Consider the following 15,625-nt stretch of genomic DNA (forward strand, 5'->3'; position numbering starts at 1 on the left):
ATCTGGTGTGTATATCCATACATAAAATGTACACTTATCCTAGAGTTTCCTTCCACTTTTATCCCTTTAATCCCACACAAGCCCTTACTAACTGCATTACATTCATATATGGAAAGACCCTACCACAAGAAATGGCTACCTAGAGAGGGAACACAATCAAATAAATCTGAAGAAAAGTTCTGTTTAACTCTAAACCTTATTTTCATGTTATTTTGTCATAATTAAACACATCTACCTGCCTTCTAAAATCCTTTGGTTCTTACCTATCTCAGTCTTTCCACTCCAATATAAAATCATTTCTCCTATTAAAAAACAAGGGTTTGTATGATACTTTTTACAGTGAAATGTAGCAATTTTGGAAGAGAAAAGCTCTAGTGTAGGATATGTGTAGGCAACATATGCGCCACAGTGAGTGTAGACCCTCTTCTTTTTTCTCCTGTTTCAACTGGCATTGAATTTGGTAGTGCAGTGGCAGCTACACATCTATAATGGCCTTCTCTCCCCTTTAAAACAAGGTGCAGTGGAAGCCCTGTGCCACCTTCTAAAAGAGAATCACACTCCTGGAAATTCAGTTGTCTTTAAGAGTAAGGTGATTGCTCTCGTGCATCTTGTTTCAAAGGAAAGAGGAGTCCTAAACAGACCAGAAGTGCAGTTGATTTACTTTCACCACTGAATTTTAGCGGCATCAGTCCATGCAATCTGACCAGACCTGTGGGAGAGGGGAATTTGCCCATGCCTAGTATAGATTAATCAAAAGGTAAGACAGCATAGTAGTGAGAGTAAGGAACAAAAATTTAAAGATACATTGAACAAGCAATACAGATTCTTTATTTAGTCATGACACTACCTCCCAGGAAGCAAGCTTTCATTTGACCTTTAGAACATCTATTTGTATCATCATCATCATCATCATCATCATCATCATCATCATCGTTTCATTTATACCACACCTCTTCGCCAGTAATGGTATTCCATTATTTCGTCTTAGCTCTCTGGTTCCCATTCAGTATTCAGCTGCTACGATGATCCGTTTGGTCTGTTGTTTTGATCGTGTTACTCCACTTTTGATATCTCTTTATTAGTTGCTCATTCCTTTTAACTTCTTTTAACTTTTAAAGCCCTGCATGTCACCCATCTTTACCAGTTTGCTAAGGTTCTGTGTTATAGGAACTCTAGGACTCTCACTCAACCAAGGATGCACCTATACTGCAGAAATAATCCAGTCTGACACAGTTTTAACTGCAGTGGCTCAGTGCTATGGAATTCTGGGATTGATTGTTTTATGAGATATTTCGCTTGGACAGAGTCATGACAGTTAAAGTGGTGTGGATCTGCATTAATTCTGTAGTGTGGCAGTAGCCCAGTATTTTCTCTTCTTTGGCTTGGCTTTATCCTTTTTCAATTGCTGTTCCATGCTCCTTGAATTGCCTCCCTGAACATCTGTGGACAGCTCCTTGCCTTTTTGCCATTGAATCTCAGTTTTAATCTTGCTTTGTTTTCCAAAGCTTTTGGAATATTAGTTTGATATTGTTTTATAATTCTGTCCCCCATGCTCTTTAACATTTACATGAAACCGCTGGGAGAGATCATCCGGAGGCATGGGGTGCAGGGTTATCAGAACGCTGATGACACCCAAATAGTCTTCTCTATGTCTCCGACTGATTCAATGACCAAGGATGGCATCTCTCCTCTCGTTGCCTGTCTGGAGTCGGTAATGGGCTGGATGAGGGAAAACAGACTCAGCCTGAATCCAGAGAAAACGGAAGTACTCGTGATAGGTTCCCCTGGCCCAGGGATGGCAGTGATTCCACCTGTTCTAAACAGGATCACGCTTCCCGTGAAGGACTCAGTACGCAGTCTGGGGGTGCTCCTTGATTTGTCGCTCCACCTTACATTTCAGGTGGATGCGACGGTCAGGAGCACCTGCTAACAGCTTAGGCTGATACGCCAGCTGCGTCCCTACCTGGGCCAGGGGGACCTTGAAACGGTAGTACATGCTCTGGTAACCTCTCGATTGGATTTCTGCAATGCGCTCTACATGGGGCAATCCTTTTACCATACCCGGAAACTGCAATTGGTGCAGAATATGGCGGCTAGACTGGTCACTAATACACCTAGGACCAGCCACATAACACCGGTCCTTAAAGACCTTCACTGGCTGCATATTCGCTTCCGGGCGCAATACAAGGTGTTGGTTATTACCTATAAAGCCCTAAATGGCTTGGGCCCAGGGTACTTGGAGGACCGCCTCTCTCCGTACAATCCGCCCCGCACACTCACATCAACCGGGAAGCAATTGTTAAGAGTTCCGGAGGTCAGATTAGTTACTACCACCAGGAGGGCCTTCTCTACCTCGGCCCCTAACCTCTGGAACTCGCTTCCCGATGAGCTCCGCTCGGCCACCTCACTGAACCAATTTAAGAAGGGGTTAAAAACACACCTCTTCGAGCAGGCATACCCCTGACTCCTGACTCCTGACTCCCGATGTGCTCCCCCCCTCATCAGCACTGTTGAGCTGGCATGAGATGTGATTTTATTGTTGTAGTTGATGTTTTTGATGCTTTGTATTTTGATGGTTTTATATTGTATATGTACATGTTGTTAACCGCTTTGATTTTTAGAAAAGCGGTATATAAATAAAAATTTTATTATTATTATTATAATCTTGTAAAATTTTGTTATTTGTATTTGTCAGTTTGCTGTATATTATATTGCATTGATTTTTGTATTTCAGCCTGGGTAATTTGTTTTACTGATGTGTGGGTTGTGTACCTTTAAGTCATATCTGACTTATGGTGACCCAAGGCAAATTGAACCTACTGGGGTTTTCGTGGCAAGAGTTGTTCAGAGGAGGTTTGCCATTGCCTTCCCCTGAGGCTGAGAGCATGTGACTTGCCCAAGACCGCCCAGTGGGTTTCAGCATTGAGTGAGGAATCAAATCCTGGATCTCGAGACTCGTAGTCCAACACTCAAACCGCTATGCCATGCTGGCTCCACTGTATTGAATAGTTTTATATTTGTATTTTTCCCTAATGTTTGTGTGTGTATTAATATACTGTTTTGTTCTCCTTTTACTTGTAAAGTGCCATATGCACTGATTGCGCTGTCAAATAAATGAGAATGGTGGTAGTAGTAGTGATGGCAGTAATGATGATGATGTTGATAACAACAACAACAATACTGGGAATCAAGGTCCCATTACAAATTATAGATAGGTTATAAATTATTGAAAGCAATATAGTATGCAAATCTACAGTTTGCAAAAATACAGTATCTATGCAAATGTTCTCACTAACAGGTTGCTTCAGAATACTCAAATAATTAAGCTCACACTTTCCCTAGAGGCTTGGCAAGTTATAATATCCCTTTCTTCCATTTTATCTTCAGAACAGTGTTTTGGAGCAAGAAAATGAGCAGCAATGTTCCAAAATAGATGAGATGTTATGAATGCAATTAGGAATCATGTACTTAACATATTGAAAAGAATGGTAGCAGTGCCCCACTCCCAAAGAGGATCCATGTAGTTTCCATGTGAATCCCATCATGCTCATGGAATGGATTTCTGCAAAGGTCAAGGGGCTTTTTGTGTTCATGCAAACAACAGCTACTGGTGGTCAGTGGGATGCTGATCAGGATGAGGGTAGCAGGAAAGGGTTAAAGCCCCATACCACTAACGCAAGCATAGTCCTCTAGACTATTTCTGGCTTAGATTTACTTTAAAACATTCATGTTGTTGTTGATAGCTATCTTCAAGTGGATGTGGACTCATGGCGACCCTGTCAATGTCCATGATCCCACATTCTCAGTCTCTCTGCTCAAGTCAGGCCTGTGACCTCCCTGACTGAGTCTAGCCATCTAGCATGTGGTCTGCCTCTCTTCCTACTGCCCTCTAATTTTTCCAACATCATTGTCTTTTCAAATTCATGAACAATATCTTGACTGTTTCAACCCAATGGCAGTTGCAGCCACATAGGCATGCAAAACTTAGTTCCCCCTTATCTGTACACAATACTCTGGTCAGCCCACCAGATTGAGCCAATGGCTTCCAGACTTCACTGGACATTTCCAGTTCCTCTGTAGATCAAAATGTATTCTTTTGACAGAGCTCACACTCGACTTGCAATGCTCTAAATTTAGGGTTGCCATTTCACGGTGGTGGGTGGGACTTTCCCGCCCCGCCCCCGCCCCCATTCCTGGGTGGCTGCCCAACTCTGGGCTCCCAGGGCTGCTGCCTGCCTTCTATAGAGTGCTGCCTATGCAGTTTGTCTGGAGGAGCAGCAGCAGCAGGACGACTGAAACCAGCAGAGGCGGGGTCTGCTGCACTGCCCTGCCTCTATTGGCCAGCCCTCTGCTTCCTTATTTGGGCAACATCCAAGCAGGGAGGAATTTGCATTCAGGCAAGCTGCTTCCCCCCCCCCCCCCTTTTCTCTTTCCCCTCCTTCTCTTCTTCTTGTAATTCCGTTTTTTTTCTCCTCCTCCTCTTCCCCTCCTCTTCCTCCTCTCCTTTTTCTTCCTTTCTTCCCCCTCCTCATCTTCTTTTTCTCTTTCTTCCTCTCTCTAAGCCCCCCTCCTCTTCTTCTCAGGGGTCCAGGGCTTCTCAAGGCTTTGCCCCCATTAGAAAAGAAAAAAGGCTTTGGATCTGTCCCATAAATCCCTCCTAAGTTGAGACATACCTGGGAAAAAGAGAGGGTGAGGGGTTTGGGGGGGTTGGAGGGGGCAAGGAAAAGGAGGAAGGGGGGAATTCCTAAGAAGGCTTGGGAGTGGGAAATGTAGTTTGCAGTGGCACAAGGGACTGCCTGTGATCTTGCAAATGCTATGGCTGCTTGGAAGTGGGAAATGTAGTTTTCAGTGGCACAAGGGACTGCCTGTGATCTTGCAAATGCTAGCTTGGAAGTGGGAAATGTTCTTGTAGAATTTGGGGGGGGGTTGTTTGGCCAGAAAGAGAAGTACATTTCAGCCTTCTGTCTAGGAGTAATGCCAAAATGTCCTCCATTTTGAGCATGCCTAAGAAACATGCATTTATATTCACATTTAAAAAAAAATCAATTTTTTCATGTGTCCTCCATTTTTTAAAAAACGTGTCCTACATTTGTCCTACATTTGTCCAGGTTTGGAGGTCCTGCCTTATGGCAACCCTATCTAAATTCAAACCTCTGAATTCACTCTATGTCTTCAGGTGTTTCTAAACCATTTCCATCCCATACACTTTACTCCTCATAATTGAAACTAAGCCTGCTTGCCAGTTTTCAGGGTTGTATGATCTGGGAGGGGAAGGGGGGAAAAACCCTTCTGCATATTTTGCTCCTGCATGGTAACCACAGATGCTGCAGCTTGGGGCAGGTTAAGTTTCATTAGCTGCAACTGATATGTGTAGACTATTTACTCAGAACAACTGGCAGAGCAATCTGAAATTAATGCACTTGAAGTGTATTTTGCTTCCACTGTATTCACCTGGCTCTCCACCTGATCCCATTGCTCCAAATGTTAAGGCTCCAGTTTGCCCTACTCAGTGAACTCTACCTTCAAGAGACAAGCAGTAGAAAGAAAAATAAAAAGAAAACAGCTAGCATGCCAAAGTAATGGCAGGGTGGGAAAATGTGAGCCTGAAAACTGCGGGAGGAAATTAAATACAATTAAGAGAAGGAGATTAGGAAATTTCACCTACATATTAGAAAGAACTTTTTAAAAAGATCTGCAGGAGTTGTTTGACAGTGAAATAGCCTACCTCACTTTAAACAGAGGTTGGCTAAGAATATTTCATGACTATTTTAGTTGTGTAGTCCTGCAAGGCAGAGGGTTGAAATAGATGGTCCTTGTGGTCCCTTTCAACTGTAGGATTCTATTATTCTAAGGAATTTATCACATGGGGTTTATCCCATGCAGAAACAGGATTTAAAACGGGAAAATCCTGCAAAAGTAGGATCACACAATATCACACATTAACATGCACAGAAAGTGGACAAATCCCACAAAAGCGGGATTGTTTTCACAAGATGTTGGGGGCATTGAGCATTAATCTGGCATTAACCTGCAGGGAAAGTGGACAAAGTCAGCAGTTTTTTACTTTCGGGAGAATCCCCAAAGAAAAAATTGGCCGATTTTTTCCACTTTCTGTGCGGGTCCCCCCCCCATGCTAATGCTCAATGCCCCCAATGAGTCTGAAAACGATCCTGCTTTTGCAGGATTTTTCTGGGATTTAAATCCCATTTCTGCACAGGATTTAGGCTCTTAGCCTCCCATGTGATAAACTCCTAAGATTCAGTTCAAGCAAATCCTAGGTCTTAGAACTAGATTGGGCTGTGAGAATACATTTTTGAATTAATGATACTTTAGTAAGTGTGGTTCAGCGGCTTGAATGTTGGACCACAACCCTGATTGGTTTTGCTATTCACCTACTCTAAAATTGCCAGAGTGAAAACCGAAGAGGGCTTCTGTACTTTTAATGGTTGTGCAACAAAAGGAGTTTCAGCAGGTGTTGCTTTTGACCTGGTTATGTGACAAGCAACGCCTACTGAAATTTCCTCTTACACACAACCAGGAGCCCTCTCCAGTTTTCTATCTGGCAACCCAAAGGTACTCTACTCCTAAAACACTCAATCCACTTGATTTCACTATTGTTAGTTGAGGTGCCAACTGAAATATTTGACCATAAACAATTTACCAAGCAACACATCACTTTAAAAGAAAAAATAAAGCATATGAGAAAATTAACAAGAATTCATCTTATCCCACAATGGACTGCTCTGTTCATTAGCTTTAAGCAGATAGTCTAATCAACTTCCATTCAAAGTTTCTCTCTCCACAAACCTGCCAGCTGTATTATGGAGTTATACCAACCAAGGGTGGGTTACTGCATAACATGGAGATCAACTATTTAAAGAAGAGGTAGGAAAATAAGTTCCATGTTTTGTTTTGTTAAGGGAGGAGGGAAACCAGCTCCTCCTAACCTGTACCTAACCTTTCTCTCTAATTCCAAAATCCACCTTCTCTCAGATGCATCACCCAGATCTTTCGATAAGAGAACTGGCTCACAAATCAAAGCTAATACCTCCACGACCCCTCTTTAAAGCATTAGGCGATCCATCTGCAAAAATGGCTCCTCAAGTGTAATTCCCTATTAAGAAGCTTTATCTGGATAGATAAGCAGCTGGTTCCCATGTTGCTAATTGCTGTCTGCTGTGCTTTTAAAACATCTGCACCACAGCGCTTATCATTTTCATATTCTAATCACTCTGCATCTTGCAAAGTGGGGGAGGGGGGATTTAAAAAGAGAGAGCAATACCTTGCTGATTGTTTCACTGGGTTAATTATCAGAGTCTCCTTGTAAAAAGTATTAAAGGGTAAACAGAACTTTGATAGCAAGTGGATGAACAGAGAGCAAGCAGTGTACAAGAGAGACAGCTTCTGAAGTGGAAGGTCTGGTGCTCCATGGAATTGCCAGCTTCAGACTCACCACTGTTAAGTCATCTCACTTGGCATTTTCCCCTCCCTCTCTCCCATATGTTGTGCTATAAGACTTTGTTGTTGCTGTTGTTGTTGTGTGCCTTCAAGTCGTTTCTGACTTATTGTGACCCTAGGGTGAACCTATCATTGGGTTTTCTTGGCAGGTCTCTTCAGAGGGGGTTTGCATTTACCATCCTCTGAGGCTGAGAGAGTGTGACTTGCCTAAGATCACTCATTAGGTTTACATGGCTGAGCAGTCATAACTCTGCTCATACTAAAGACTTCATGGATGAGAGAATATAAAGGGGGTGCTTCCAGAACAGAGTGTACTCTTGCATTTCACCAAGGCATGGTTCCTTTTTTTACACAAATTAAAGTACAGTACAGTACTTACACTGACCCATGGATAAGCTGACTCAGGTTTTTGGAGTCAATTTTTGGACTAAAATTTCTAGACATAGGCATGAGTATATACAGTACTTCTAGAACTACTATACAAAATAAGAGTCCTGCACAACTCTCTGAAACTACCACATTATCTGATTTCCATGTATGGTTGTGAAAGCTGGAAAATGAAGAAAGCTGATAGGAACAGAGTCAACTCATTTGAAATGTGGTGCTGGAGGACAGTTCTACAGATACTAAAGGCTGCCAAAAACCAAACTGAGCCAAATAAATGGTTCTAAAAGCAAATCAAGCCTGAACTCTCCCTAGAAGCCAAGATGACTAAACTGAGACTGTTTACTTTGGACATATCACAAGAAGATGTATTTCATTACAAAAGACAGTAAGTCATGGTAAATATAAGGCAGTAGGAAAAGAAGGAAACCAGATTACAGGTGGATAGAGTCAAAGAAGCCAGAGCTGCACAGTGTCTGCAAAACCTTGATCAGGGACGTTGATAACCAGGTGACCTAAAGACCTCACATTAATAAAGTCACCATAAGTTGAAGTCAGCTTGATTCTAATTAATAACAACGATCACAAGATCCTAGAGTTGGAAGAGTCCACAAGAGCCATCCAGGAGATTGCCACACTATGTTCTTATAGTGCTGCTATTTCACTTTTACTGCTCTGTGTGCCTCCTGTTACATTCTGGTGTTTGTAGTTCAGTGAGGCTTAAGAGCTCTCTGGCGGAGAATTCTAAATGCCCTCCCTAAATTGCAAATCCCAGAATGCAACAGGAGGCACTATAAGAGTATACTGTGGTAATCTCCTCCAAACCCATTCTACCATGCAAGAGGACACAATCAAAGTACTCCTGACAGATGGCCATCTAGGCTCTATTTCAAAAACTCCAAAAAGGAGGCTTAGAATTTGTCTGGGAATGTGCATTAAGGAGATAAGAGCATAGGTTTATGCTCACTGAGTTATGTGGTGGTTGAACAATGCTGCCTCATTAGTGAATTGCCATGTGCATAACTGAATGCACAACCAAATGCAGATGTGTATCTGCATGCACACCAACATGCATCAATGTGCAGCAGTCCACATCAATGTGATGCCATATCCCCATTCATCCAACTAGTCATGCATCACCTACTATGACTGGCAGCTCTTGAAGGACTTTGGTGCAGAGCTTGGAATGTTAATTTTAAGAAGAGGGAACATACTGGCAAGTCACCCATAACTATGGGAAGCAGCGGTAAGATGATGCCCTGCGATCCCCATAGCACCATTCTAAGACACTTTCAGGAGATAAGTCATTTTGCTCAAAAGTAACTTTTTGAGACCCTTTCTCTGGTTTGCTGCCTGTGATCCTTTCTCTGCAGCCATTGAAGACTGAAAGAGACCATTCTATATGTGCCATACTGCTGAGCTACTTACAGAAGGTTCCATAAGGCTCCTTAAAACAGTGTTCAATGTGTGCTGATTTTTAGAGACTGGGAAGAGGCAAAGTATCTGTTTTATTTGCTTTTTGCCAGCATCAATGAATATGAATCCACTGTGGGGCTAGCCAGTTCCTCCTATTTTGATACACATCCACCACTGGGCATCTTTTCTTCATCAACAGGCTGCTATCTTCAGAGGCCTGTATTAGGAACAAAGTCTGGGAAAAACCAGAACAATAGAATTCTTCTGTCAGCTTTCACAAAGGGCCCATCACTGCTGACATAACAAATCCATTTAAAAATTGTGCCTGAGCACAACACAGCCTGGCGGTTCAGTTTTTAGGCAGCTGTGTGAGAACAATCAGACCTTAAGTACAGTACAACAGCCCTGCTTACAAAACCTTGACCCTCTCCCACACCAAGCGGCTAACCCTTGTTTAAACAATGTGCCAGTGTCAAGCCATTTTAAATGGCCTTCAAGTACCCTTTAGAAGTGCCAAAGTTTGGCCAAAGTAGGGAAGGAGCAAAGAGGTTAGAATGACTCAAAACAATCGCTTCTCCACAAACGTAAATGTGATTTGATAAGCACCCCCCTTCCAAAATACCCATTTCCCATCAATGATTTGATGTTAACACAACTTTGCTGGAAAGTCTACACTTTATAGATGGATGACATTTCACTCCATGAAGGGCTTTAATCTTCAGCACAAGAGATCTGGCATAAGTCCTGTGTTTCTATTGACTAAGGTGGGTTACAAACCGCCGCTTTGCAGCGGTCTCCCAGCGCTGCTGTTTGCTCCGTGAGGGAGCCGCAGCAGCCAACGACTCCCTAGTGAAGCAAAAAAGAAGCTCCAAAATGGAGCTTCTTCCTGTGGTGCGGTTTTGATGCCGCGAGGCGCCAATGGTGCACTCGCGACATCATAAGCACCGCATGACGTGCGGACGCACAGCGTCTGCTACATCAATATGGCGGCCCCCATGTGGAAGGGGCGCCGCCATATTGTACGTTTTGACTCCGTATTAGGGTTAGGGGGGTGCGGAAGCACCGCCCCTTCCTAACCCTAATACGTATTCAATATGTATTTTTTGGCGGTTTGTAACCCACCTAAGTAACCTTCACAAGATGCCCAATCAGACGGGGATAGTTTAGCACAATTGTGGACGCAATTAGAGCGGGATGAAAGGGGGCAGGAAGGGAATGGAACGGGGAAAGGACATATTTTATCACACACCAGAACGCCACTGATGCCGCTGGAAATCCCCATTCCATTCCTCATCCAACCCACAGAGGGTGGTTTTCAGGAACTTTTCAAAACAGTTCCTGAAAATCAGCCTCTCTGGCATGGATGGGGAATGGAATGGGGACTTCCGGTGGCATAGGCAGCGGTCCGGCATGTGATAAAATGCATCCTTTTCCTGTTCTGTTCCCTTGCAATAACGTCCCCAGGCCCTTGCAATAACGTCCAATAATTCCCAAGATTCCATAGAAGGGAACAATAGCATAAAGCACTATAATTATGACTACACTCCTGGTTACGAAAATACACTAAATACACTTCTGCCTCAAGCAAGCTGTTCTCACATGAGGACATAGGTAAGCCACTGAGGTTCCCATACCTGGAAAATAAGTTGCATTGTTATTATTAATTATTATTAATTTTATTTTTATACCGCTATTCCTTGGAGATCATAGTGGTGTACAGAAAATATAAAAACAGTGTAAAACAACAAAGCCCCTCCAACCAATTATGTTTCACTTCATATTGCAGTCGGCCACCTTTTCCTCAGGGCAAAAGTAGCCCACAGAATAAAATTGGGACTTCTGTGAAGATGGGAGGGCTAGAGCCAAATCCTTCACTGGTACTGGTAACAAAAGTTGCACTGGCTACAAGTCTGTTTCCAGGCACAATTGCTATAAAACTGTACATGACTTGGTCCAGGCGGTCTGAAGAACCTTGTTTTCACATATGATCCTTTATGGACCCTGAGATCTTTGAATGCAATATAGATGCCTTTCAGGAGTGCTTTAGTTATGCATTTTTGCAAGACAGGGGGTTAGATTAGGTTGCTCTTGTGGTTATCCTTCCAACCCTAGGATTCTGTGATTCTACAATGATTGGGAAATGGCTGGAGTAGGAAAGTAACATGCTATGTTTCTTAGGCCCCATACAGACAGGCCAAAATAAAGCTGCTTCAAGTCAATTTAGAGGTATGCTGTTTAAATGACACATGTGTCCTAAGGGGCCAGAAGCTCCACCAAAGCCACGTTCCGGTCCTAAGGACTGGAGCATGGCTTTGGTGCAGCTTCTGGACTCTTAGGACGATTGCATCATTTAAACAGCATACCTCCGAGTCCTAAGTGATCTGAAGCAGCTTTATTTTGGCCTGTCTGTATGGGGCCTTAGTTATTTTAAAATACATTCGAAGGGCCGTTTTTACTGGAATTTGTCAAGTTTTATGCCTTTCTACTATTAATAATATATATATTTTTAAAAATGCAGTAACAGAAAAAGTGACAAGTAAAATTAGTCACAAAAATAAACCAAACAGCAAAAACCAAACAAAAATTGTAACAGCAATGAATTACATGGGTGTGTAGAGTTTTAAGAAGTAATTTTCCAAGTTCTTAAAGGTGTAAAAACAGACCAAACCATGCTAGCCCCATACTGTCCCCACAGCAGTCAGTTGGCACAGCTAATTATATCAGATAAAATTATTCAGCACAAAAATCCTCTTTAAAAACCTTAATTTTTTTTTCCAACTTGTTACTATTCTGTTCCTTCTTTTGAAGGATTTTTGCAGGGGGAGCAGTGGATTTGAAAAAGCAAGTGTAAATATGAAGGAAAACAAATCTAGCCTTGAAATGTTCACAAGACATATTTTGAATGTTTTCATTAATATTAACAAGTTTTGAACTGCACATTTGTACCTTTCCAAGAAACTCGGCAATGTTTGTTTGCGTTTGAACATGTGCGCAGCAGCCTTTGATCATTCAGTGAGCGGCACTTTGCAGTGTTCACCCTATTCAGTTGTTTGTTTGCATTTGTTCATTTGCATTTTGCTCAACTCTGGAATTTAGGAGGACAGGTTTCCAGAACTTTGAAGACTGCTTACTGTCAAAGGCACTCTACAGGTTGCTGAAGCAAGCAACTTGATTTTAGGAAGCTCAGTGGCATGATGCAGGTAATGGATGTTCAAGTCTCTGGATCTGTCCAGCTGGAGAACCAGAGACACAGATAGCAGAGAAGAAAGATCACAGAATCTTAGAATCTTAGAGCTGGAAGGAACCACAAGGGCCATCTATTCCAAATTCCTCCCATGCAGGAATACAAAGTTAAAGCACTCCTCCTGAGAGATGTCCATCCAATCCAAGTTTAAAGACCTCCAAGGATTGAGAGTCCACCACCCTCTGAATCACAGTCAGCTCTCTACATTTGTGGCTTTGATTATTTACAGATTTGATTAATATGTACTCTTTAGGAATCTCTAGGTCCTCCAGCATAATTCTGTGACCAACCTTCACTAGACGTTGCACTGGAGGAATTATAGAAAACACTTTTCTAGGTATTTGTAGGATCTCCAGCATAATTCTATAGTAAACTTCAGGTGGATATTGATCAATGAGTTGTTCTGGAGGACCTAGAGATTCTTAAGAGAGGTATTCTCTCAGGTTAAAAAAAAGTGTTTTTTATTTATGATTTTTCCACTTTCATGGGGGTCCCACATCCCTAACCCCAGCAAATATGGAGGGCCCACTGTAGAATCTTCCATTGCTGAACAGTTCTTGCAATAAAACAGTTTATTCTATTGTTTAGGGAGAATCTCTTGTAATTTCAATCCATTGGTTCATGTTGTAGTATCTAGAGCTGGCTCTATCTTCCACATTACATCCCTTCAAACATTTAAAGGTAGCTATCCTGTTGCCCCACAGACTTTTCTTCTCCAAGCTAAACATACCCGGCTTCCTAGGTCATTCCGCATCAGGCTGGACAACAAGACCTTTGAGTTTCTTGGTCATTCAGCTCCTTTTTGAAACTGTGGGCCCAAGAACTAGACACAATATACCAGGTGAGATCTGACCAAAATAAAATAGTGGCACTACTACTTAATGAACTTGGCTATAGACAAATTAAACCTATATGCTTTTTAAAGCCATACAGGGTCATAAATACTAGAGGAATGCCTGGATAGGTGGAGCAGAACTTGGAAAAGTTAAGTCGAAGGCTTTCATGGCCAGCATCCATAGTTTTTTGTGGGTTTTTCAGGGGCCATGTTCTAGAAGAGTTTATTCCTTGTAAACTCTTATATAGCCAAGCTGGGATTTGAGGCTTGGTCTCAAGAGTCATAGTCCAATGCACAAACCACTACACCATGCTCACTTAATATGATGTATTTATATGACTCATGGCTATGGTAAAAAAGCACTTCTGTACAAAATTGTCAAGAGGAATCTATCTGTTTTAATAATTCTTTGTGTTCTGCCATTTCTTTGAATACATTAAATAAATGACCAGTTCAGAATCTTACACACTAGCTAGGGTCTACTTTGCCTCAATTATTGCACTTTATTTTAGCAGGAAAGTTGCAAAACAGGAAGGACTTGTGCGTACCATAAACCACCTATGCTTAGTGCAAAGAAATTCTTCAGGAGATCTTTGAAGGTAATTCTGTACACAGTGAAACCTGTTTTTACTAGCATGAAAGAAAAGGGTACAGCTACAGCAAATGTTGCAAACATGGAAAACGTGGCTCAGCCTGTTTAAATATTTAAACAACGGGTGCATAACACAGAAGCCCTGGAAAGAAACTTCATGTTAACTTCGAGTTAATCTTTCATAAACCAAAGCTCTATCTACTTCTTTAATGGACACAATGCAAACATCTGTATAATTTTCAGTCAAGAGTCCTTGTTAAGGGGAATCCATTGACAACTATGCACGGCACAGCTTAATATGGCCAGTATTTCCAAACATACAATCATAGAGTTGGAAGAGACTGCAAAGACCATCTAATCCAACCCCCTGCCATGCAGAAATACATAACCAAAGCACTCCTGAGAGATGGCTATCCAGCTTTTGCTTAAAGACCTCCAAAGAAGGAGAGTCCAACACTCTCAGAGGCGCTTGACTAAATAATGTTATAGTCAAGAAGTGCTTTATGTTTATGTGGAATTTCTTTTCTTGTAATTTGAATCCATTGGTTTGTGTTTGAGTGTCTGTAGAAGAGGAAAACAAGCTCAGTCCATCTTCTATCCATGATATCCTTTCAGATATTTATAGAAGAAGAGTATATCACTTATGAATCGTCTCTTCTCCAAGTTAAATATATGCAGCTTCTTAAGCCATTCCTCATAGGAATTGGTTTGTAGACCTTTTTTCCATCTTGGTTGTCCTCCTCTGAACATGTCCCATATAAGTCAATTCAAAGTGGCTTGAGAAGGACCAATGGGAGCCACAAGCTATTTTGGGTCTCCTGAAGTTCACATGTGGCCCACAGGCGAAACTTGATCCAGTAACATAATCCATCCTACAACATGATCAAGACATATAGCTCCCTGCCTCAAGGAATATATATTATTTATTTATTTATTTATAAGTCTGATTTTAGCAAGGAATGAATGGGGAAGCAGTAAATTGCTCACACAGGCTCAAGCTGTGCTGTGGATGAAGAGTCTCAGGGCTCAGGAGGGCTTCTTGGTTCTGGTCTCTCAGCTGTGGAATGCTTTTCTTTGCATAGGTGTTCTCCTGGTGTCAGGGGCATCCCTAGTGCTGGTGTCACCTGCTGTGGATGCTGGGGCAGCTGGGGGAGTGCTACCTGCCCAAATAGCCACCCAGGGCTATGGGGGGTGGCTGGGCAAGTGAGGCACCGGGGAAGGATGGAGGGGTATGTGCATGCTTTCCTCTCCATTTCCAGCAGTTTGTCTCACTTGCATAAGCCAGCCAGGGCAGCACAGAAGGATGGAAGGGTGTGTGTTCATCCCTCCTCCTCTGCTGCCTTGGCTCCCTTGAGAGTCATGGCAGCAGAGAAGAAGTGGAGGGCTCTAGCAACAGCACCACATTTCCCACCGCATCAGGAGGAAGAACCAACTGAGTGTCACCCCTCCTCTGAAGTTTCACCCTGTGTGGCTTGCACCTCCGATACCACTGCTTGATGTTAAAACTGTGTATTTTTCAGTGCCACATAATTTTTTTTCTCTAGGTCTTTTAAATCTCTGCTTTAGTCCCTATCAGATTTTGATGATTTTCATTCTCTCTTAAGTGCTTTTGACTCTCTGGAACCTTTGCAGTCCCCCCTCCCAAAGATTTCATATTTATGTTTGGTAAATTTGGGGAAGTTAGAATTGATTGCCT

General features: G+C 42.3%; 1 protein-coding gene across 3 annotated transcripts in view; it reads right to left on the bottom strand.

Moving 5' to 3' along the window:
* Window positions 1–15,625, bottom strand: part of SETBP1 (SET binding protein 1) — a 355,994-nt gene that overhangs the window by 107,938 nt on the left and 232,431 nt on the right. The gene's annotated exons all lie outside the window — the stretch shown is intronic.

The sequence above is a fragment of the Sceloporus occidentalis genome, unplaced genomic scaffold, assembly GCF_023333645.1.
Source record: "Sceloporus occidentalis isolate IW3139 unplaced genomic scaffold, rSceOcc1.0.p SCAF_1, whole genome shotgun sequence".
Classification (NCBI taxonomy): Eukaryota; Metazoa; Chordata; class Lepidosauria; order Squamata; family Phrynosomatidae; genus Sceloporus; species Sceloporus occidentalis.